Source organism: Balaenoptera musculus, chromosome 3 (assembly GCF_009873245.2).
Source record: "Balaenoptera musculus isolate JJ_BM4_2016_0621 chromosome 3, mBalMus1.pri.v3, whole genome shotgun sequence".
NCBI lineage: Eukaryota > Metazoa > Chordata > Mammalia > Artiodactyla > Balaenopteridae > Balaenoptera > Balaenoptera musculus.
In genome coordinates this window covers 123,653,663-123,679,455 of record NC_045787.1, presented here as the reverse complement: position 1 = coordinate 123,679,455, position 25,793 = coordinate 123,653,663, and the positions used below count along the sequence as shown (strand labels likewise).

Genomic DNA, 25,793 nt, shown 5'->3' with positions numbered 1-25,793 from the left:
CAAAGTGAGATTATAGCTTCCAGTGACACAGTCACACACAAGCAGAGTATGGTATTCATATAAACAGGCATTTTGATTCAATCAATGAATAGAAATAAGACCCAGAGACAACAAAAAATTTGGCTGACAGTTTTAAAAGTTCAGGACTGACTTCAATTTTGGTTCTCAGATTTATTTATATGAAATGAATCGTATGCAGAATAATGTTAAAGATTTCCATTTCAACGTTTGAGTTAAAGGAGAGAATTAAGAGTTGGCTTTTGAGGAGAATGGTTAAGAATTACGCTATAGAAGTAGCTGTGAAAGGTAAAAATTGGGATTTAGATATAAGGTGAACATTTTTTGTATTTATGTGAAATTAGAATTTATTTCTAAATGTTGAGATATAAGCTATAAATTAGGCCTCAAGCCTAGGTAAGGATTTGACTACAGAATAATATATGTGATAAAAGTTTTGGAGGTGGGTCCCAAGCTCTCTTCATTTTGAGACAAATGTCTAAAAATATAAATTTTCCCCAAGGGTGTATGTGGGCATATGTGCTCATCTGACCATCGCTGCAAAGGGATTTACAGTCAGACCTTGAGGTATGGAGGTTGGAAGGCTTGAATAAATAAAAGATACTTATGGGGGCTAGAGAGAATGAGAAAAAGGTATTGAATTTAAGGAAAAGTTAGGAAAAGTTAAAAGAGCAATAAAAAATCACAGAGAAGGAATATATAGAAAGAGAAAAAAATAAGATAGAGAAAAGGAAAACTATTTGATAGGAAAAAGAGGAAATGAAAAGGAAGGAGAAAGAGTGGTCTTTTGTTTTTATTCACTACTCAGCATTTCTGGACCAATATTTCTTCTCTTTTGTGCACTTAGATACTGGTTCTTCATGTCTATGACTGGGTTGAGAAGGTGTGTCAGAAACATCAAAGGCTGAGAATTATTAGATTACTGAGCGTCTTATTGTGATTAACAGATTGGAGTCAAATATTGTGAGCTTAGTGTTAAGCATAGATTTGAGTTAAACACTATGAACTGGCTAGGTTTATGGATAAATTATGCATTTAACATTAGGATTAGAGGGTTGGGAGTCTAAAATCATGGGTCAGTAGTTATTAACATGGAATAGCTGACTTTGGTGGCACAATTAGATTGATAATTAAAATAATAAAGGTGGTTCAGAGCTGTGTTAAATTTAGAGTAGCATTTACAAGTGTGCCCTACTCCCTGAGTACAATCACACAGCATCCTTGTTAAAACAGACTGGTATGTCAAGTAAAGAAGACTCGACTAGGAATTAGAGTTTCATTAGAACAATTAGAAAATAAATTACCCAAATAGTGTCTCTATTGCAGATGAAAGTATTTTTGCCAATTTATTCTAAAATTATAGCTTTTAAACCTTAGGATTAAGTTAGATTGTTTAAGCTGTGTCAGAAAGTTCACTGGTTTATTTTGATAATTTTTGCTATAAAATTATTACTATAAAATGTATTTATGGAATAAATTTGTAGTTATGAAGGCATGTCATTTCTAAAAAAATGTATGACCATTGCTATTGGTGTTATACATATTTTGCTCTTTATGTTCCATTTAAAATGGGTTTTTATCTTTTGATCTATTAAGGTTACTAGGTAGATGATAGTTCTACAAAGTTTTTAATAAGCATAATTATTTTATTTGATACTTAGACCTCAACAATGAATTGTTAGAATTTCATTGTACTTTTTAGTTTATTTTGACATGTTTGTATTTGTCAGTCAGTGAGGTGGGAGTCTGAAGGAGAGCACAACTTTCTCCACCCAACAAAGATAACTCTGAATCTGTGTCTGCCCCCTCCCTACCAACCCCGCCCCCTGGGAACCTGTGCCAACATGAGGGAAAAGGCCCAGGGATGATGAAGATGACAATGATGATATCCTTGCTCTGTATCCATGTCTATGGAGAAGTTAACATCTTCCTTCATGAAGAAACTGAACTTTTTCGTTACTCTTCCTATGGGAACAACACAGTTAACAGGATTCATTAACACAAGAGGAAAGTTTATACAATATTAGAGCTGAAAGGAACTATAGAGATTATAGGCAGAACCTCATCTTACAGATGAGGAAAATGAGTCCCTAAAAAGGAATGTCCTGGCCGCAGGCAGTTTCTGACAGAGGCAGAAGCAGAATGTCCCTAGACTAGTGACACTTCCATCCCACCTGCTGCCTCCACTTATCCCAGAGCCCAGACTGATCACCCAATGTCTTAAAACAACAAAGAAGGAGGACTTCTGACAAGGGAAGCTGAGGTGGGCTGCCCCTCAGCCTTTTCTGGTCAGCAGGGCCTGTGATGAGGCTGGATCCTGCACTAGTGAGAACTTCCACCACATGTCCCCTTTAGTGTCCTTGGACACAGGCTGGTTTCTAGGTTGAGGACCCAGTGTCTGTGCACATTAGAGAATCTTCCCTTTTGTGAAATAGAAGTTCCTGAGTAAGAATCAATATGTAGACATATCCTCCTGGGCTCAGGCCCTAACTCCGTATTTTAACTTGATAAGATAGCCACAAAGATGAAAAACCACAAGATCTGAGATAAGTGGCCAAAATCCAGTGGTCTAAAAGAGAGTTAACAGTGAGCAAAGGGGACTTGGTGTTAAGATAGTAAATGCTGAGTTGCCTGTTTCGTACCAAAGAAGTGACATCTGTCTGGTTAGTATTGCCTTCCAAAACCCTGTGCAGGCCAAACAGAATACTTAAAACATGTTCATGGGATTCTGGTCCAAGTACTGACAGCTTGTATTCCCCTATTTTAGATCAAAGAAAATATAATCTTTGTAGTAGCCTTATCCTCCCTATCTCCCTAAGGCTGCAGATACTCAGAGCCACTAGGAAATTGAGGAGGGTAAAGACCCTCTGGCTACAGTTTATCTAAGAATCATCTGTTGGCTGTTAAGTCTCTTAGAAGTCATGTAGGATAGTGGTTTTCAATTATTTTTTAGTGTGGGATTCAGAACCCTTTCTTCCAATAAGAAATTATTTGGAACTCTACTCCTTAAAATAGTCCAAAGCTGGTTGGGATTGGAGACCACCCCAAATGATCCCCTTGACCTCTTTGGTGACTCCTGACTTGCCTCTGCAGAACCCCTGGGCTCTGGGGACAGCAGTTTGGAAGCTCATGGTCTTGTTAGACTCTCTCAATTGACAGACAGGAATTAGAGGTTCTGCCATGGAGGGACCAGTCCAAGCTGGCAGAGCAGGTGGCTCAACCCTAATCTGAGTGTGAGGCAGCAAGTTTTCTCTGTCTCCCAGCTTCTCTGGGTGGGCAGAGTATAGCTTCTGGAGAGTTAAGCAAGCTTGTGGAAAGAGGAGAAGATTGCAGTGGAGGACGCTACCCTAGGTGCTTTTTCTTCCCATGCAGTACTCACAAGCTCTCAATACACAAGTGGCATTCATTCCCATAGGTGATGTAGTCAGACCGCAAACAGGCAGGTATGTGATGGGGCAGGGGATGGCCACGACTGGGTGCTTCTCGTAAATGCTGCAGTCTACCTGCGACAGTCACAAGAGGCTGTCCTGCTTTTCTCCTGGTCCTCAAGCTGGGCTACCCTGGCCTCTGCTGGACAGGAAGCACAGTACCATCTTGGAAGTCCCAGCTCCAGTATTCTGACGCTGCTGTGGCTGCTTCTATTGATAATAATATGACCACTCTGACAAATACTAGTACTACCAGCACCACTTCTATTATTTATATATATATATGTGTGTATATATATATGTGTGTATATATATGTGTATGTGTGTGTATGTTTGTGTGTGTATATATATATATTTTATATATATATATATATATAATATATATATACATATGTGCATTTCTTTGCCAGGCATTAAACTTAAATCTTACATGAATTTTCTTTGTTTAATCTTCGGAACAACTGAATAGGGTAGGTTCTACTATTACCCCTATTTACAGATGAGGGAAATTTGGGCTTAAAAAGAGAGAACCTGTCTAACATAAAAGCTGGTAAGTGGTAGGGCTGGGATTTGAATCCAGAGTCTGTGCAATTAACCAAGGTAACTGTCTCTTGCCTCTCACATGTTATCCCTTCCGTGAAGACATCACCAACTTCTCAGCTAGAAGTCGTCTCCCGCTCTTTTTAAATTCTGGAATATTTTCTTTAGGCTCTGGTTATTTACATATATGTATGTTATCTTCGTTCAGCTGCCTTCTGAAAAGCAAAGGCAGTTTATCTGTGGCTGCCTTCCCTTTCAGCCCCCCGCCAAGCATACTGAATTAATCTTACATATATATTTCATAAGTATTTGTTGGCTAAATATAGTAAGTAAGAAATTAAAGTAAAACTAAATAGGAAATTAAACTGAAATTAAAGTGTGGTTCAATATACTCACCGTTTTTAAAGGCAGACTGGCAGCTTCTGAAAGAGATATACAGTTGGAAATGTTAAAAATAAAGCAAAGTTGTGACGTCTCATTAATTAACGTAAAGTCTGTCGATTGAGACTCTGTAGTTCTCTGGTGATGAGTTTCAGCACCTACCCCGTCCTTTCACAGAATCCAGCTGTTTGCTGAGGAAGCCAAATGGCCAATAGGTTAGGTAAGCCTTGGCTCAAGTAAGAGAATCATCCAAAGTTCCTCCGTTTATTGACCATGGGACGTTTTCTGGAGTTCATCGTGTTTCTGATAATGTTTTAAATCAGATAGCAATAAAAATATTGCAGTCACCACTTCTAAGAGCCTGAAGCACCATCTTTGATATTCTCCCCCTCCTAGTTGATATAAAGGAATGTAATGGAATATCTCCAAGGCATCAGAATCTTATTTTATTTAAGTAATTTTTCACTGTTTAAAAGTTTAATTGTTGACTCCTGGGTTTTGGAGAATTGTGCTTTATTTCGATCCTCCTGTATTGATTTGGAGAGAGATACAAGTTTCTCTGCATCTTTGCACTGAGGAGTAGTATCTAATAGCACCAACAATTTCTAGTGTCCTAATAAAATGGGAGACTTACGAAAAAATAAGTTTTTTTTTGGTTCCATGAATGGAAATAGAAATCCTTAAAAGGAATGCACTAGATCCAAATCCCTCAACTCCAGGTGGGACATAAGAGTCTACTTTTCCAGGCCAGGGCTGTTTCTGTTACAAACCAGTATACTTTAAATCCACATGACCAGACATTTCTCTGAGATGTTCACATCCTATGAGGGGCTATTTCAGAGAACAAGCTTAATGGCTATACAGGGCACTATCTACCCTTAACTTACCTGAGCAGGTGCAGAGGTGGGCCACTGTACAGAACAGAGGAGATCCCCAATGATCTTCATGATGGAGATGGCTGTGATGCAGAGGCAGCTCAGGACCGTCACAACAACTGCATCAGCCAGACCCTAGGAAAGGGGCATGTTTCTAAGGCAGTGCTTGGTTTCTCCACCTTTCCTGTGAGGTCATCCAGAGTCATTGTTGGCTCTGAGAGGCTCTCAAAGCACAATGTCACACCCTGGGTGGTGATACAGTCCTTGTCACTCAATTGCTACTTCCTATCTGACCAACAAATTGATTATGCAAGGTGAGAAGTATTTTTCTGCCTGCTCTAGAGGTGGGGAATGTTGTTACTTAGAATTCTAAACCTCATATAGTAGAAGAGATTGAGTATAGGTTGCTTGGCCTAGTTACGAAATAAATGAAAATATCAAACTTTCTTTATTTCACCAAAATAGAGGATATTAAACTCAGATCAGACAGATTATACTTAGGTTTATATTTTGACTCCTGGGAAAATGTTGTTTTATTTTCGAGGCAGTAAACCCATGAAGCAAGCTGGGATATAGCGGAAGGACTAGTGACCTTAGCACTTATGAGGCTTGGAGAAAGGCATTGACATTTTCTAGCTGTGTGATCTTGGGGAAGTCAGTTGCACCATGAGCCCATATCAGTTAGGAAGAGCTGGTTATGTTGTGGTAACATGTAACCCCAAGACTTCTGTGACTTAAAACAGTACAAGTTTATTCTTACTCACGCTGTACATGTATGGTGGTCAGCTGATGGTGCTGCATGCCTTCAGTGGATTCCAAGTAGACAGGGTAGTCACCATTTGGAATATTGTTCATTGTCAAGGTGAAGTGAAGATGCATTCCTGAGGATTTCCATTTACAGCAATTGAATATTCCATCTCAGAAGTGGCACCGGTGTCACTCTCCTTCACTGTCATGTGGATGTGGCCTGGCCTAACCATAGAGGTTACTGGGTACAGTGTTACCTTGTCTCTTTTTTTTTTAAATTATTTATTTATTTTTGGCTGTGTTGGGTCTTCGTTGCTGTGCACAGGCTTTCTCTAGTTGCATTGAGCAGGGGCTACTCTTCGTTGTGGTGTGCAGGCTTCTCGTTGTGGTGTGCAGGCTTCTCATTACGGTGGTTTCTCTTGTTGCGGAGCACGGGCTCTAGACGCGTGGGCTTCAGTAGTTGTGGCATGCGGGCTCAGTAGTTGTGGCTCCCGGGCTCTAGAGCGCAGGCTCAGTAGTTGCGGCACACGGGCTTAGTTGCTCCACAGCATGTGGGATCTTCCCGGACCAGGGCTCGAACCTGCGTCCCTTGCGTTGGCAGGCAGATTCTTAACCACTGCACCACCCGTCTTGAAAACCAGAATGGGAAGAACTGGAAATAGTTGGCAAATGACACAGAGACCACCCCAGAGCCTTATTAGTTTCATGCCATGTCAAGTGGGACCTATTGCTAGCCCCAATAGAGTTCACATAATTGGAGTCTTTTACATGAAAGTCTGTTTTAAAGTGCAGTGCATGTAATTGTTGCTGTGATTGTTATTGTTATTGACAGGCCAGGAGTCTCCGCTGTGGGTTGCTGACATTAGATTTTAAACTGTATTTTCCAAGCACAGTTGTCCAAATGTCTGTTATTTATCTTTTCATCTTGAGGACATATGTATGAAAACCTGGGGGAAGGCAGTAGACTCTGCTTCACCAGTGCTTTGCTTGGCAGGCTTATTGTAGTACATTCTGAAGCATAACACATACAAAAGATAATAAATGACATTGCATGCCTCTCTAAAATTTAGACTCTCACGTATGTTTGGGGCGCAGTATAATCTCTTAGTTAAGAATATGTGCATTGGGACTTCCCTGACAGTTTAGGTGGTTTAGTCTTAGTGGTTAAGACTCCACGCTCCCAATGTAGGGGGTATGGGTTCGATCCCCAGTCAGGGAACTAAGATCCCACACGCCACATGGTGCAGCCTGGAAAAAAAAAAATGTGCATTGAGTCCCATGGATCTTATTTGCAATCTTACTTCTAATAAATGTTGGCTGTGTGACTTTGAGTGCATAGGTTAAGTTCTGGAGATTTTAGTTCCCTCATCTGTAACATAGAAATAATACCTCACAGAGTGGTTTTGAGTGTGAAATACAATTTTTTATATATATATATATATATAATGTGTGTCTATAAATACGTAAAATCTCTGGTGTGTGTGTGTTTGTATATCAGATGCCAAGATCATAATTAGAGCTTGATATAGGGTAATATGATACGGAATAGCCTCTTAATGATATGGAATGTGATATTCATGACAACTGATTGAGGGAGGAATTTTTATTATCCAATTTTATCAGTGAGTAAGTCGAGGCTCAGAGGATTTAAGTAATCTTCCCAAGATCATGATACCAATTAATGTAGGAAACTATTAGGTTCATTCATGGAAAAAAGGGGAAGTGAATGTTCTAATAAAGAGAGTTAATTATAAACTTTATTGTTTACTGTGAAAGTTTGAAGAGAATGAATACTGAGAAGAAGCCATTATATTTCAAGAAGAGGTGTTCTGTTGCAGTTTAAAATGCAATTTTAGCTAAAAGGATTGGGAATGGAATCAAAGGGTGATCAGGATGAAGTGGAAAGATAGGGTTATTTTTTTTTAGATGTTTGATAGTCAAAGGAGGAGAATGGAAAAAACAAAGGCTTCAGCAAGATCTAGGATGGACTGAGCATGTCTTAAAGACAAAGGGAAGAAGAAGAAATTTAAGGTAACATGATGGAGGGTGTCTAATTAGAGGAGTATAGAAAAGTAAGAAATAAGATTAAGAGCACAAGTGTAACACCATTCCCTGTGACATGGAAGACAGAGAAGAGTGGGTGAGTATAGAGAAATATTGTGAAAGGGAGAGAAAGAAAGGTGAAGGGGAACCCATTGTAAGCTTGGCTCTGACTGGTAAGTTCTGGGGTTGCCTTTTGCAGTGGAAGAATCAGATTGGTCTGGAAGCTGGAGTAGAATGAAGAAGGCTTGGCACAGACCTGGATGGGAGCAAGTCAGATAGTCAACAAAGGATATAAAATTAGTGGCCACTAGACAAAATTAGTACTAGTTTTTAGCAGACCCAATCAATACTATGCTTAACATTCCTCCCAAAATATGTTATGACACTGAGTCACTGAGGTTTTTGCCCTGTTCCTTAGCTGAGGCAACAGGGACTTAGAGAAATGGCTAGTTTATGGTTAAGGTTAAGAGCCCATGCTTTTTACTCACTTTGGTGTATTGCCTTTAAATCGAAATCTAAGAGGTAGACCTGGAGACATATTGGAAATTGGAGTAATAGGAGTAAAACCAGCCACATCAGAGCAGTCAGGAAGGATAGCTGATGTTTTAAGTGAGCAAGCAGACAGGGCTGAGCACCAGGTCAGGGTGCATGGCTTTTTCATGTGTGAGAATCATCTGGAAAGAAGGAGGATCCCAGTGGGAGAGGGGATGATTGAGAATCAGGAGACAAGGCCTCATCCCCTGTCCTCCACCTCCATCTAAGGTGCAGTGCTGTGACAGTCCTTTTGCCACCTGGTGCTTTCTGCTTCCCCCACAGCTAGAGAGATTAACTAGACTGGTGCTTCAAGTTTTCAAGTTAAAAACCCCTCCTAGGAACCCTAATATGTACAAGTAATAAATAAGGCTGAGGATGGGGGCTGGCTGGGGAGAAGTTGGAACTCTACTACTTAATTCTGTTTTTCTCTCCTAATTTCTGTACCAGCTCACCCCCAACCCCCGGCTCCTTCCTTCTTGGCATCCAACACCTTCAAGGCCTTCTTGTGGCAATTTAGAATTAGTGACCTAGATTTGACTGAAGTAACTCTAGCCTTTTGTCTGTCCTCTTCTCCCTTCCCTATGTGGCCCCTTCAGCCTCTATGTGGCTCCTTTTTTTTTTTTCCCCACACTACACGGCATGTGGGATCCTTGTTCCCCGACCAGGGATCGAACCCACGCCCCCTGTGTTGGAAGCCCAGAGTCCTAACCACTGGACCCCCAGGGCAGTCCACTCCAACTCTTTTTTCCCCTCCCCTCCTCTCCCCTTCCTTCCCCTTCCCTCCCTTCCCCTCCCCTCCCTTCCCCTCCCCTCCCATCCTCTCCCCTTCCCCTCCCCCTCCCCTCCCCTCCACTGTGATCATGCCTCTGTGCACTGAGTCACAGTGACCCAGAGATCTGAATATTTACATTTTGATCTTGTGTCTGGCAGGACCTTGTTCCCTGCCTCTCATGGGAACAGGGAGTTAGCACATCTAGGGATCCTATGCTTTGGTTCTATTCAATTTTCTTTGAATCACTGAGGCTTAATAGTTTCAATCATGGGACAAGATGATGTGAATTAACAGTAAGGACTATTTCCTGTTGCTTCATGTTGCTTCTAGGTGACCTGACACTATCTGGATCTGGATTACCTACACACACACTCACCTCCTAGCTCCTCTTAGTAAAATCCTGTCTACTGTGCTCAGTGCTGAAGGGAACACCTGTAACCCTAGAGTTAGCCAACATTAGAGGATGTATTAGTCTGCAAGGGCTGCCATAACAAAATACCAAAGACTGGGTGATTTAAACAACAGAATTTATTTTCTCACAGTTCTGGAGGCTAGAACTTCAAGATCAAGGAGCCAGCATGGCTGGGTTTTCCTGAGGCCTCTCTCTTTGGCTTGAAGACAGCCGCCTTGGCACTGTGTCCTCACAGGGCCTTTGTTCTGAGTGTATGAGCCCTGGTGACTCTTCCTCTTCTAATAAAGACATAAACCCTATTAGATTAGGGCCCCATCTTTATGACATCAGTCAACCTTAATTGCTTCTTTGAAAGCACTTTTCCAAATACAGTTACATTAGGGGTTAGGACTTCATCACGTGGATTTTGGAAAGGACACAGATCAGTCCATAACATTCTTCCCTCTGCACTCCCACCCTCTACCAATTCATGTCCTTCTTCCATGCAGAGAACCATAGACCTTTGATCTTCAAGACACTAGTATCCCATGATATGTTAACTAGTATTTCTTGAAGAAGGGACTCTCTGGTCAGTTAGACTTGGGAAACCCTAGACACTCTATTTCTTTTCGGGAGATTCATAATGCACTTTATTTTATTAAAGGTTCTATTAAATTTTCTACAATACAGAAATTTTTTTTCACTTTAACTTAATTTTCACCAAACTTAATTTACCACAGTTTACCCATTACATAACATGTAAAGAGATGTTGTTGTTTTTCTTGGACATTAACAAATAAGGAGTTACTCCAGTTTCCCATAAAGTCATGATGTTCAATATAAAGACTACTTACCAAGGAAGGTCATTGAATTTTTGGTCTGTTTGGACTGCTCAGAAGTTCTTTATCATATTGAACAGAGCTGCATCTCTATCTGGTTTCCATATATTCTGGTTCTCTACAGTGGAGCCCAAAAGAATGTGTCTGCTCTCTCCAAGTACACAAAGGCAGCTCTAGAGTGCCTAGTCAAGGTCTTTTTTCTCCAGATGATATAGATCGGCTCCTTTAATATTTTTTTATAGTATATAATCCTGTATGTCCTCCCTACCCTGACATATCAATGCAAAATTACTTAATAATAGTACAACACAGGTGATAACCTCACCATTTCCCTTCTCTGTTCCAGGCAGTGTTATCCACACTGGAGACACAGAGATAAATAAGGCATGTGAGGACTTTACTTCTTAGACCTTACTTTCTTGTAGAGAAAATGATTTAAAAAATAATATGATTTTGGATTTTGACAAGTATTTAAAAGAAAATATATCATGGTATTGGGAGAGAGAATAACGTGGATGTGGGCAACAAATTAAATTGAGTAATCAGAAAAGTTTTCTCAGAGGAGATATTTGAACAGACACTTGAATGAAGAGAAGGAGCCAGTCTAGGAGAGCCAAGGGATCAGACAGTGCAGAGAGGACAGCAGGTGTGATGGCCACAGGATCATCAGCCTACTGAGGGATTCAGTTTTCTCCAGTTCCAGTATTATATACAATGGCTGGTTTTTCCTTAAAACTTTCAACTTGTAAATCTGACAGACTATATAGCCTGTGTCTTCTGTGATTCAGCTAAATGCTTTATACTGAATTCTATGTGAGATTGGATTGAGAAATTCTGTAATCTATTTTTCTTTTTCCATCTTTCTCTCTTCTTATTTTCTATGACAAGTTTTTCTTATGATTTTAATTGGAGTCTGGGTCTAGAAGTTTACAGTTGCAAATATTCATTTAGCGTCTATTTATTTAACTCCTGTGATATGTCTCACTTATTATATGACCTTGTTTAATTCACTTTCATCACAACATTCATTACAATCTGGCATTGCCTGTTCCTTTATTTGTATATTATTCATCTCTCACCACTAGAATGCATGTTCCACAAGAATAGGATCTTACCTGTCTTGTTGGCTTGCCTGTATCAGCCCCTAGCACAGTGTACTGCACAGAGTAGAAATGACTTACTAAATAATTACTCAATGAATGAATAGTCCTAAGATTCCACATTATTAGTCAAAAGGTAGAGTAACACAAAATTTACCCAGCATTGGACAGAAATAGTCTTTTACATCAGTGAATTTAAAACTAAAGCCAGGAATTCCCTGGTGATCCAGTGGTTAGGATTCCACACTCTCACTGCCAAGGTCCTGGGTTCAGTCCCTGCTTGGGGAACTAAGATCCCACAAGCTGTGTGGTACAGCCAAATAAATAAATAAATGAATAAATAAAAAATAAAGTCTACCTCACTGGAACTTAAAATAATTCATTCATTTAGATTGAATTTAACTTTAATAAGAAGAGAAAACTGTGAAACACTTAACACATTCTCCTTCACTTTTTTCCCAAATGACTCAGAATCATCTTTAAGTTGAAATCACTCTGTTGTCTGAGTGAGCTAGTGCTCTTTTCAGTGGAAGAAGCCACAAGATAAATGTACCTATTACAGGTGAAAAAGAACCCCTGCCTACTTCTCCTTAGCTGCTACCACCATGCGTCCACTCAAGGAATCCACCAATCCTAGTAGTGTTCATACATAATCTATCAAAAGAATATTTGCCAGCTAACCTAAAGGCTTTATTAATTAAGGTTATACCTACAAAGAAGTAATGAAAACAGGATGTGAGAAATAATTGAAGTAACTAGAGCCTCCCCACCTGCATTCTCCCAGAAAAAGAAAATTAAGTATGTAATGAGTAGAAGACAGAATATTCATCTTCTACTGTTAATTGGGAGAGAGAGTAAGCTCCTTCTGTTTTGTCATAAAAGGCTCTGATGGTTGAAAGCATCATGAATGTAGGTTTGGGTTCAAGATAAGCCATGCTTCCTAACAATCAAACGTGTACAACAATGTTCTTGCTTCATCATGAACTGAGTTTCCCATCAGCGGTAAATCCTGGTAGATGCTAGCTCATTAGGAATATTATAGAGGAGCTCAGAGATTGTTTCAGTAGTTTCTGAGTCCTCAATCCAACTCTGAAAGCCTATGACCGTACCCGAATTAAGCTCCCAGTCAGCGCATTTTGGGTTTAATTGACTTTACCCATGTTTGATACCATGACAGAGACTCTCCTTGACCATACTCTAGTCAGGCTCCTCTGAGTCCTCTTCTCAACTAGGCTTCAACTTTGACCTATAAAAACTGCAGATTCTCAACACAAATAATTTCCCCCCCACCCCCAATACACACACACACACACACACACACACACACACACACACACACACACACACACAATAACACCCCTTGGGATGACCCAGCCCCATTTAAAATGCCTACCTGAGAAAGCTCAATGCTGCTAGAATTTAGCATTTGATATAGCCAAGACCTGGTGATAAGCAGACAGACCCCTAAACCCATCTTAGAGCACTTAGAGCACATGTTTTAGAAAGAATAGAATGATGAATGCAATTATAAATCTTTTCTCTGCCCTTTGAGTTATAAATCTACCATCCCAAACAGTTTCCTCTAGGACCTGAGAGCTGGCCCTTTGAAAGGCAAACATTCAGGGAGATAACTCTCCCTTTTACTCCCAGTTCCTTTGGGAGTATAAGTGCCTTAACTTTGGTGAGTATCTTGCTCTGTTATGACTGCCTCCTGTCATTAAGATACAAGGAATTTGTTTCTCCTCTAGAGAAGTGCCAATTAGCAAACCCAGATGGCCTGATCACATTAACTAAGTCCCACTTCCTGCCTTTTTGTAAATTTCTACTTCCCTGGCTCTGCTCAACTTCCACCTTACCCACCACACCCTACTCCCTCATGGTTTTTTTAAAATGCCCAGTCATCTCTGCACAAATCACAGTTGAGTTCAGTTCACACTGGGCTATTTTCCCTATTGCAGTAGTATTACTGACCAAAATCTACCCTTACCTCTCTAGTGCCTGGCTTTGCTTATCTTGGACAATGGTTAATTAGTAACTTCTAAGTGGGAAAAACACAAAATACAATTTGGACACAGAAATGTTATATGTGCTTATTTTCAAAGTTTAAACAACGGATCAAAATCAGAACTCAAAAGCTTGATGAAAAGCAGAATGTATTTAGACTTGTTAGAAAGACAATTAGGAGGTCCAATAGAAACTGCCCTGGATACAGTGATATACTCTGTAATGGTATATTCACTTTTCTGTCTTTACTGCTATGGCATTCTCCCTCACCTTCACAAAATAACCCCATCATATCTGCCTCAAAATAGAGATATTTTCCTTTCAGTCTTTTCTTACAAGTGATATTGCCTTAGTAGCATACATCAATGGCAGTGAAATTTCTGGGTCAAAGAATATATATATATTTCCAGAAATTTTATATCCAGACTAAAATTTCTGAATTAGAATTGAGGGACAAGCATTAGAGGTTCTACAGACTCCCTGAAATTTTATACACCGTTCAGAATCTATATGAGCACATATATAATTTTGTCTTTATGTTAGAATCTCAAATGGGCTTCTCTTTAATCCTAAAATATGTCCTAGACTCTTAGATGCCAGAGAGTAGGGTTGTGTAAGTTCTCTTCAGCACAGGTCCCTGCACATAATAAGTGTTAGTAAATGGTAAGAAGAACAGCTTTGCAAAATGCAGTACTTTGGACTAATTTTTTCATCTAACATGACAATGAACCTGGAATCTTTATAAACTTATCTCCCTCTTGTAAGGTCTTATCATTTCTTATTACCCTAAATTTCCTTGTCAGTTGTTGTTTCTTCTCACCAGTTTGGGGTTTGAAATGAGAATGGTAAGTAGTGAAGAGGTGTGCAAAATGTTTCAAGTTTTTAAATGGAGAGAACATGGCATTTGTGGGGAAAGGGTAACAGTGGCTCTGGGATATAAAGGATAGAGCTGGAGGAATGGAAGAGGTTGTGTCACTACCAATGGGTTTTATTTAACCCTGAAGTCCAGGAAAAGTGAACCCATCACTCAGGCAGTCGCATGTGTTTTCCTTCCAGGTGATGTGATTGCCAGTGAAGTTTGGCAAGAATGTGCCACCCCAAAATATGCCACTTTGGCATAAGCATTATTTTGAGCTAAAGGCACCTGTAAAAACAGCAGGTGCAAGAAGAGTATTCTGAATGCCCTTTTCTTTCTGAAAGCAAGGGTTAACACTCCCATGTGAAAGATGTCCTCTCTATACGAGGAGGAAAGACGCACATCACAAGAAACGGGAGTCAATGCCGAGAGAATTCTGTAGAAACAGATCTCGTTAAAGTAATTCTTACCTCCTTAGCCTCCCGTATATTTCAGTTACTTTTCTACAATTACCTCTCTTCGTTCAGCCAAGTATGAGCATTTAGGCCTTCTTTGGTTCTTCACTTCCTCCCATTTTATAAGTAATACTTAACACTAAGTACATTTGTATGCTTTTTTCTTGTTAATATGTGTTTTGTAACAGAATCCTAGTCAAGGTTTTCCTCCCCTGCACCATGTTGAATGACTGATGACATCAGAAGCTTCCATGCTCCTCTTTGTTAGATTCAGTCTCTGCAGGTGCCTGGCAGAGGATTTGGACAACAGCTTCTTAGAGTTCTTTCTCATACATTGCTTTTCCCAGATTTTGAATAGAGATAATATGGGTGGGCACAGCTATCATCCAGAGTCATAGTTTGGACAGATCATGAGCAGAATTGTGAACAGGCATAGCAACACGGGAAGGGAGAAGCAGATGGGGAGAAATCATGGCTAGTGCCTTCCATTTTCCCAGTCTGTGAATGAGAACCCCCAGCCTAGGTCCTAGGCTGTGCCCCCAAAATGTTGGTAAAGGGAAAAACTCCAGGTCCTTAGGTGAGGAGATTGGAATGTGAAGACATTAGAGTGGGTTGACTAGTAGAGTGATGAAGGGACACAGAAGTTAGGAAGCAGTGCCTCAGTCAGGTGGGTGTGAGGAGGGGGATGTAGGAACCAAAGCTTTGAGAAGAAGACAAAACTGGAGATAAGGAATCTTCATAGAAGGAGAGCCTGGGCAGCAAAGAAGGAGGGTTAGGAGTTGAAATCCAAGAAGAGGAGAAGAGAAGCAGGAAATCACACAGGAACTTTCTATGATTTTTTTTTCCAATTGGGAAAATTAACTACAATGAGAAAGAGTTTTGGAGCCAGAAGAGTGGAATAATATCAAGTTTAATGGGGACAACAAAGGGAGAAGATGAAAAGAGAAGGGATTGTAGAGGGGCCCAATCTGGAAGGCCATTGGAGACAAGAGGAGGTTTATCAGGGGCTAGGAGTGAGTGATCAGTAGCCCAAATTTGAGAAGCTATTGATTTAGAAGGAAAGAGCTGGAAGATAAAAATTAGAAAGTATCAAGTGATGAAGAGGGAAAGTAGAAGGGATACCACTTATTGTTTCTAAGTGGCAGTAACTTGAACAGAGTGAAAGAATTTAGAAGTTTTTTAATGTAACCCCTATCAAATTACCCGTGGCATTTTTCACAGAACTAGAACAAATAATCCTAAAATGTATATGGAACCATAAAAGACCCAGGATTGCCAATGCAGTCCTGAGGAAAAACAACAAAGCTGGAGGTATAACCCTCCCAGGCTTCAGACAGTACTACAAAGCAACAGTAATCAAAACAGCATAGTACTGGCATGAAAACAGACATGTGGATCAACAGAACAGAATAGAGAGTCCAGAAGTAAGCCTAAACACCTAGAGTCAATTAATCTTTCACAAAGGAGGCAAGAATATACCATGGAGAAAAGACAGTCTCTGGCAAGTGGTATTGGGAAAGCTGGATAGCCACATGGAAATCAGTGAAGTTAGAACACTCCTTCACACCATACACAAAAATAAACTTAGAGTGGCTTAAAGACTTAAATATAAGACAGGACACCATAAAACTCCTAGAAGAGGACATCGGCAAAACATTCTCTGACATAAATTGTAGCAATATTTTCTTAGGCAGTTTCCCAAGGCAATAGAAATGAAAGCAAAAATAAACAAATGGGACCTAATCAAACTTAAAAGCTTTTGCACAGCAAAGGAAATCATCAAGAAAACGAAAAGATAACCTACATAATGGGAGAAAATATTAGCAAACAATGCGATTGACAAGGGATTAATATCCAAAATATACAAACAGCTCATACAACTCAATATCCAAAAACAACAACAACAAACCAATCAAAAGATGGGCAGATCACCTAAGTAGACATTTCTCCAAAGAAGACATACAGATGGCCAATAGGCACATGAAAAGATGCTCAACATTGCTAATTATTAGAGAAATGCAAATCAAAACTACAATGAGGTATCACCTCATACCATTCCGAATGGCCGTCATTAAAAGGTCTACAGGAGGACGCAGGGGCGGAGCTGCTGGAGCCGGAGCTGCTGGAGCCGGTTTGGGGTCAATCATTCTGGGGAAGGCAGATGCCATGTCATTGAAGACATCCAAGCAGCTTCACAGAGAGGTCCACAAGGGACCAATGACAACTTCTACCTGAATGACAGATACATTTGAGAACTGCTGCTAACTTCTTAAATCCCTTCCTACTCTCAGATAAGGATAAGGAAGCTGTTTGGCATCCCAAAACAGAAGTTTCTCCCAAACAGGATATTGGAAAAGGAAGGACTTCCCAGAAGGTGAAGTCAAGAGTCATGAAGAACAATAGACTATGAAGCGACCTCCAGGAAACAAAACTGAAGATTGATTAAACACAGTTCCTTACACTCAGCCGTGTGGATGAAAGGCTCTTGGTGCTCCAGCCAGGCATCAGAGCTGTGCCTCTGAGGTGGGAGAGCCAACTTCAGGACACTGGTCCACAAGAGACCTCCCAGCTCCACGTAATACCAAATGGCGAAAATCTCTCAGAGATCTCCATCTCAACATCAAGACCCAGCTTCACTCAACGACCAGCAAGCTACAGTGCTGGACACCCTATGCCAAACAACTAGCAAGACAGGAACACAGCCCCATCCATTAGCAGAGAGGCTGCCTAAAATCATAATAAGGCCACAGACACCCCAAAACACACCACCAGACGTGGACGTGCCCACCAGAAAGACAAGATCCAACCTCATCCACCAGAACACAGGCACTAGTCCCCTCCACCAGGAAGCCTACACAACCCACTGAACCAACCTTAGCCACTGGGGACAGATACCAAAAACAACGGGAACTACAAACCTGCAGCCTGTGAAAAGGAGACCCCAAACACAGTAAGATAAGCAAAATGAGAAGACAAAAAACCACACAGCAGGTGAAGGAGCAGGGTCAAAACACACCAGACCTAACAAATGAAGAGGAAATAGGCAGTCTACCTGAAAAAGAATTCAGAATAATGATAGTAAAGATGATCCAAAATCTTGGAAATAGAATAGACAAAATGCAAGAAACATTTAACAAGGATGTAGAAGAACTAAAGAGGAACCAAGCAACGATGTAAAACACAATAAATGAAATTAAAAATACTCTAGACGGGATCAATAGCAGAATAACTGAGGCAGAAGAAAGGATAAGTGACCTGGAAGATAAAATAGTGGAAATAACTACTGCAGAGCAGAATAAAGAAAAAAGAATGAAAAGAACTGAGGACAGTCTCAGAGACCTCTGGGACAATATTAAACACACCAACATTCGAATTATAGGGGTCCCAGAAAAAGAAGACAAAACGAAAGGGACTGAGAAAATATTTGAAGAGATTATAGTTGAAAACTTCCCTAATATGGGAAAGGAAATAGTTAATCAAGTCCAGGAAGCACAGAGAGTCCCATACAGGATAAATCCAAGGAGAAACACGCCAAGACACATATTAATCAAACTATCAAAAATTAAATATAAAGAAAACATATTAAAAGCAGCAAGGGAAAAACAACAAATAACACACAAGGGGATCCCCATAAGGTTAACAGCTGATCTTTCAGCAGAAACTCTGCAAGCCAGAAGGGAGTGGCAGGATATACTTAAAGTCATGAAGGAGAAAAACCTACAACCAAGGTTACTCTACCCAGCAAGGATCTCATTCAGATTTGATGGAGAAATTAAAACCTTTACAGACAAGCAAAAGCTGAGAGAGTTCAGCACCACCAAACCAGCTTTACAACAAATGCTAAAGGAACTTCTCTAGGCAAGAAACACAAGAGAAGGAAAACACCTACAATAACAAACACAAAATATCTAAGAAAATGGGAATAGGAACATACATATCGATAATTACCTTAAATGTAAATGGATTAAATGCTCCCACCAAAAGACACAGACTGGCTGAATGGATACAAAAGCAAGATCCATATATATGCTGTCTACAAGAGACCCACTTTAGACCTAGAGACACATACAGACTGAAAGTGAGGGGATGGAAAAAGATATTCCAGGCAAATGGAAATCAAAAGAAAGCTGGAGTAGCAATTCTCATATCAGACAAAATAGACTTTAAAATAAAGACTATTACAAGAGACAAGGACACTATATAATGATCAAGGGATCGATTCAAGAGGAAGATATAACAATTGTAAATATTTATGCACCCAACATAGGAACACCTCAATACATAAGGCAAATACTAACATCCATAAAAGGGGAAATCGACAGTAACACAATCATAGTAGGGGACTTTAACACCCCACTTTCACCAATGGACAGATCATCCAAAATGAAAATAAATAAGGAAACACAAGCTTTAAATGATACATTAAACAAGATGGACTTAATATTTATAGGACATTCCACCCAAAAACAACAGAATACACATTTTTCTCAAGTGCTCATGGAACATTCTCCAGGATAGATCATATCTTGGGTCACAAATCAAGCCTTGGTAAATTTAAGAAAATTGAAATCGTATCAAGTATCTTTTCTGACCACAACGCTATGAGACTAGATATCAATTACAGGGAAAGATCTGTAAAAAATACAAACACATGGAGGCTACACAATACACTACTTAATAACGAAGTGATCACTGAAGAAATCAAAGGGGAAATCAAAAAATACCTAGAAACAAATGACAATGGAGGCACGACGACCCAAAACCTATGGGACGCAGCAAAAGCAGTGCTAAGAGGGAAGTTTATAGCAATACAAGCCGACATCAAGAAACAGGAAACATCTCGAATAAACAACCTAACCTTGCCCCTAAAGCAATTAGAGAAAGAGCAAAAAAACCCCAAAGCCAGCAGAAGGAAAGAAATCATAAAGATCAGATCAGAAATAAATGAAAAAGAAATGAAGGAAACAATAGCAAAAATCAATGAAACTAAAAGCTGGTTCTTCAAGAAGATAAACAAAATTGATAAACCATTAGTCAGACTCATCAAGAGAAAAAGGGAGAAGACTCAAATCAATAGAATTAGAAATGAAAAAGGAGAAGTAACCACTGACACTGCAGAAATACAAACGATCATGAGAGATTACTACAAGCAACTCTATGCCAATAAAATGGACAACCTGGAAGAAATGGACAGATTCTTAGAAATGCACAACCTACCGAGACTGAACCAGGAAGAAATAGAAAATATGAACAGACCAATCACAAGCACTGAAATTGAAACTGTGATTAAAAATCTTCCAACAAACAAAAGCCCAGGATCAGATGGCTTCACAGGCGAATTCTGTCAAACATTTAGAGAAGAGCTAACACCTATCCTTCTCAAACTCTTCCAAAATATTGCAGAGGGAGGAACACTCCCCAACTCATTCTATGAGGCCACCATCACCCTGATACCAAAACCAGACAAAGATGTCACAAAGAAAGAAAACTACAGGCCAATATCACTGATGAACATAGATGCAAAAATCCTCAACAAAATACTAGCAAACAGAATCCAACAGCACATTAAAAGGATCATATACCATGATCAAGTGGGGTTTATTCCAGGAATGCAAGGATTCTTCAATATACGCAAATCAATCAACGTGATACATCATATTAACAAATTGAAGGAGAAAAACCATATGATCATCTCAATAGATGCAGAGAAAGCTTTCGACAAAATTCAACACCCATTTATGATAAAAGCCCTGCAGAAAGTAGGCATAGAGGGAACTTTCCTCAACATAATAAAGGCCATATATGACAGACCCACAGCCAACATTGTCCTCAATGGTGAAAAACTGAAACCATTTCCACTAAGATCAGGAACAAGACAAGGTTGCCCACTCTCACCACTATTATTCAACATAGTTTTGGAAGTGTTAGCCACAGCAGTCAGAGAAGAAAAAGAAATAAAAGGAATCCAAATCGGAAAAGAAGAAGTAAAGCTGTCACTATTTGCAGATGACATGATACTATACATAGAGAATCCTAAAACTGCCACCAGAAAACTCCTAGAGCTAATCAATGAATTTGGTAAAGTAGCAGGATACAAAATTAATGCACAGAAATCTCTTGCATTCCTATATACTAATGATGAAAAATCTGAAAGTGAAATTAAGAAAACACTCCCGTTTACCATTGCAACAAAAAGAATAAAATATCTAGGAATAAACCTACCTAAGGAGACAAAAGACCTGTATGCAGAAAATTATAGGACACTGATGAAAGAAATTAAAGACGATACAAATAGATGGAGAGATATACCATGTTCCTGGATTGGAAGAATCAACATTGTGAAAATGACTCTACTACCCAAAGCAATCTACAGATTCAATGCAATCCCTATCAAACTACCACTGGCATTTTTCACAGAACTAGAACAAAAAATTTCACAGTTTGTATGGAGACACAAAAGACCCCGAATAGCCAAAGCAATCTTGAGAACAAAAAATGGAGCTGGAGGAATCAGGCTCCCTGACTTCAGACTATATTACAAAGCTACAGTAATCAAGACAGTTTGGTACTGGCACAAAAACAGAAATATAGATCAATGGAACAGGATAGAAAGCCCAGAGATAAACCCACGCACATATGGTCACCTTATCTTTGATAAAGGAGGCAAGCATATACAGTGGAGAAAAGACAGCCTCTTCAATAAGTGGTGCTGGGAAAATTGGACAGGTACATGTAAAAGTATGAAATTAGAACACTCCCTGATACCATACACAAAAATAAACTCAAAATGGATTAAAGACCTAAGTTTAAAGCCAGACACTATCAAACTCTTAGAGGAAAACATAGGCAGAACACTCTATGACATAAATCACAGCAAGTTCCTTTTTGACCCAGCTCCTAGAGAAATGGAAATAAAAACACAAATAAACAAATGGGACCTAATGAAACTTAAAAGCTTTTGCACAGCAAAGGAAACCATAAACAAGACCAAAAGACAACCCTCGGAATGGGAGAAAATATTTGCAAATGAAGCAACTGACAAAGGATTAATCTCCAAGATTGACAAGCAGCTCATGCAGCTCAATAACAAAAAAACCAACAACCCAATCCAAAAATGGGCAGAAGACCTAAATAGACATTTCTCCAAAGAAGATATACAGATGGCCAACAGACACATGAAAGAATGCTCAACATCATTAATCATTAGAGAAATGCAAATCAAAACTACAATGAGGTATCATCTCACACCGGTCAGAATGGCCATCATCAAAAAATCTACAAACAATAAATGCTGGAGAGGGTGTGGAGAAAAGGGAACACTCTTGCACTGTTGGTGGGAATGTAAATTGATACAGCCACTATGGAGAACAGTATGGAGGTTCCTTAAAAAACTAAAAATAGAACTACCATACGACCCAGCTATCCCACTACTGGGCACATACCCTGAGAAAACCATAATTCAAAAAGAGTCATGTACCAAAATGTTCATTGCAGCTCTATTTACAATAGCCAGGACATGGAAGCAACCTAAGTGTCCATCATCAGATGAATGGATAAAGAAGATGTGGCACATATATACAATGGAATATTACTCAGCCATAAAAAGAAATGAAATGGAGGTATTTGTAATGAGGTGGATGGAGTTAGAGTCTGTCATACAGAGTGTAGTAAGTCAGAAAGAGAAAAACAAATACAGTATGCTAACACATATATACGGAATCTAAGGGAAAAAAAAAAAAAGGCCATGAAGAACCTAGTGGCAAGACGGGAATAAAGACACAGACCTACTAGAGAATGGAGTTGAGGATATGGGGAGGGGGTAGGGTGAGATGTGACAGGGTAAGAGAGTGTCATGGACATATATACACTACCAAATGTAAAATAGATAACTAGTGGGAAGCAGCCACATAGCACAGGGAGATCAGCTCGGTGCTTTGTGACCACCTAGAGGGGTGGGATGGGGAGGGTGGGAGGGAGGGAGATGCAAGAGGGAAGAGAAATGGGAACATATTGTATATGTATAGCTGATTCACTTTGTTATAAAGCAGAAACTAACACACCACTGTAAGGCAATTATACTTCAATAAAGATGTTTAAAAAAAAAAAAAAAAGAAATGAAATGGAGGTATTTGTAATGAGGTGGATGGAGTTAGAGTCTGTCATACAGAGTGAAGTAAGTCAGAAAGAGAAAAACAAATACAGTATGCTAACACATATATATGGAATCTAAGGAAGAAAAAAAAAAGGTCATGAAGAACTTAGTGGCAAGATGGGAATAAAGACACAGACCTACTAAAGAATGGACTTGAAGATATGGGGAGGGGGAGGGGTGAGATGTGACAGGGTGAGAGAGTGTCATGGACATATATACACTACCAAATGTAAAATAGATAGCTAGTGGGAAGCAGCCGCATAGCACAGGGAGATCAGCTCAGTGCTTTGTGTCCGCCTGGGGGGGTGGGATGGGGAGGGTGGGAGGGAGGGAGATGCAGGAGGGAGGAGATATGGGAACGTGTGTATATGTGTAGCTGATTCACTTTGTTATAAAGCAGAAACTAACACACCATTGTGAAGCAATTATACTTCAATAAAGATGTTTAAGAAAAAAAAAAAAGGTCTACAAATAACAAATGCTGGAGAGCGCGAATGGAGAAAAGGAAACCCTCCTACACTTTTAGTGGGAATGTAAGTTGGTTCAGCCACTATGGAAAACAGTATGGAGGTTCCTTAAAAAACTAAAAATAGAGACTTCCCTGGTGGCACAGTGGTTAAGAATCTGCCTGCCAATGCAGGGGACATGAGTTTGATCCCTAGTCTGGGAAATTCCCACATGCTGCAGAGCAACTAAGCCCGTGCACCACAACTGCTGAGCCTGTGCTCTAGAGCCCACGAGCCACAACTACTGAGCACATGTGCCACAACTACTGAAGCCCGTGCGCCTATAGCCCGTGCTCCACAACAAAGAGAAGCCACTGCAACAAGAAGCCCACTCACCGCAACAAAAGAGTAGCCCCCACTAGCCACAACTAGAGAAAGCCCGCGCGCAGCAACGAAGACCCAACGCAGCCAAAAATAAATAAAATTTTTTTAAAAAACTAAAAATAGAGTTACCATATGATCCAGCGGTCCCACTCCTGGGCATATATCTGAAGAAAACCATAATTTGAAAAGATACATGCACACTGATGTTCACTGCCGCACTCTTTACGATAGCGAAGACATGGAAGCAACCTAAATGTCCATTGACAGATGAATGGATAAAGAATATAGATATAGATATAGATATGTATAATGGAATATTACTCATAAAAAAGACTGAAATAATGCCATTTGCAGCAACATGGATGGACATAGAGATTATCATACTATGTTAAGTAAGTCAGACAGAGAAAGACAAATATCATATGATATCACTTATATTGTGGAATCTATGTTACAAATATACTTATTTACAAAACAGGAACAGACAGACATAGAAAACAGACTTGTGGTTACCAACGGGAAAATGGTTATGGGTAGGGATAAATTAGGAGTTTGGGATTAGCAGACACAAACTACTGTATATAAAAAATAGATAAACAACAAGGTCCCACTGTGTAGCACAGGGAGCTATATTCAATATCTTATAATGACCTATAATGGAAAAGAATATGAAAAAGTAATATATATATGACTGAATCACTTTGCTATACACCAGAGACTGATGGAACATTGTAAATCAAGTATACCTCAATTTTTTAAAAAGTTTTTAATTAGAATGAGATTATGTGATATTTTAAGATTCGTTTGTGGACTTAGAGTGGAGTACTCGAATCAGCTTTTACCAGCACTTGAGAGTTGGTTATTAAATATTCAGAGATTTTGCAAGCTGATTTTTAAAGGTAGCTTGGATTTGGCCGCTTGAGAGTATTTACACCACAAAAATTGGTAAATGCTACAAATCATGACTCCCACCCTCCCTCCCCCCAGAGAACCAGTTGATCAGCATACCACTGCATGTTCCCCAAGTATATAATGATCAAAGACAAGATAATTAAGCTTTTAAATTTTTGTACTCATTAATTTTAAACAAGTTTTTTAAAAATTTATAATTTATTATGTAAGTTAGAAAAGTCAAAATTGTATTTGCTTTAGCCATAATTTATATATGGCAAAGTAAGCCTTACTGGATTTTCTTTTTTTTATTTGTTTGCTTTGATAGAAGCTTTATTGACATATAATTCACAAACCATACAATTCATCCACTTAAAGTATATAATTCAGTGGGTTTTAGGATATTCATAGGGTCATGCAACCATCACCTCAATTTTAGACTATTTTCATCACCCTCCAAAAGAAACTGTACACATCAGTAGTCACTTGGGATTTCTCCCCAGCCCTAAGGAATCACTAATCTTTCTGTCTCTGTGGGGTTTGTCTGTTCTTGACATTTCATATAAATTAAATCATACATTATGTGATCTTTTGTGACTGGTTTCTGTCACTTAATATTATGTTTTCAAAGGTTATTCATATTGTAGCAAATATCAGCACTTTATTCCTTTTTATCACTCAGTAACACTCCCTTGTATGAAAATACCATATTTTGTTTATTTATGGGCAGTTGGGTTGTTCCATTTTTTGGCTATTATGAATAATGATGTTATCAACATTTATGTACAGGTTTTCAGTAGGGGCATAAGTTTTCAATTCTCTTGGTTTTATACCTAGGAGTAGAATTGCTGGACCATATGGTAACTCTATGTTTAAAGTTTTTTTGGTTTTTTTTTTTTAAAAAACACCTTTGTTGAGATATCTTTGACATATAAAA

The 25,793-nt window shown here is 39.3% G+C and overlaps 1 protein-coding gene and 1 long non-coding RNA gene across 2 annotated transcripts in view; one reads left to right on the top strand and one right to left on the bottom strand.

Moving 5' to 3' along the window:
- The window catches only part of LOC118893553 (seminal plasma acrosin inhibitor A1-like), a 148,352-nt gene that overhangs the window by 79,201 nt on the left and 43,358 nt on the right, over positions 1–25,793 (top strand). The gene's annotated exons all lie outside the window — the stretch shown is intronic.
- On the bottom strand, positions 16,993–22,295 carry LOC118893554. The gene is made up of 3 exons (XR_005019487.1): positions 22,232–22,295; positions 19,842–19,848; positions 16,993–17,029 (listed from the first exon to the last, which is right to left on the bottom strand). It is a non-coding gene; the product is annotated as an uncharacterized LOC118893554 (long non-coding RNA).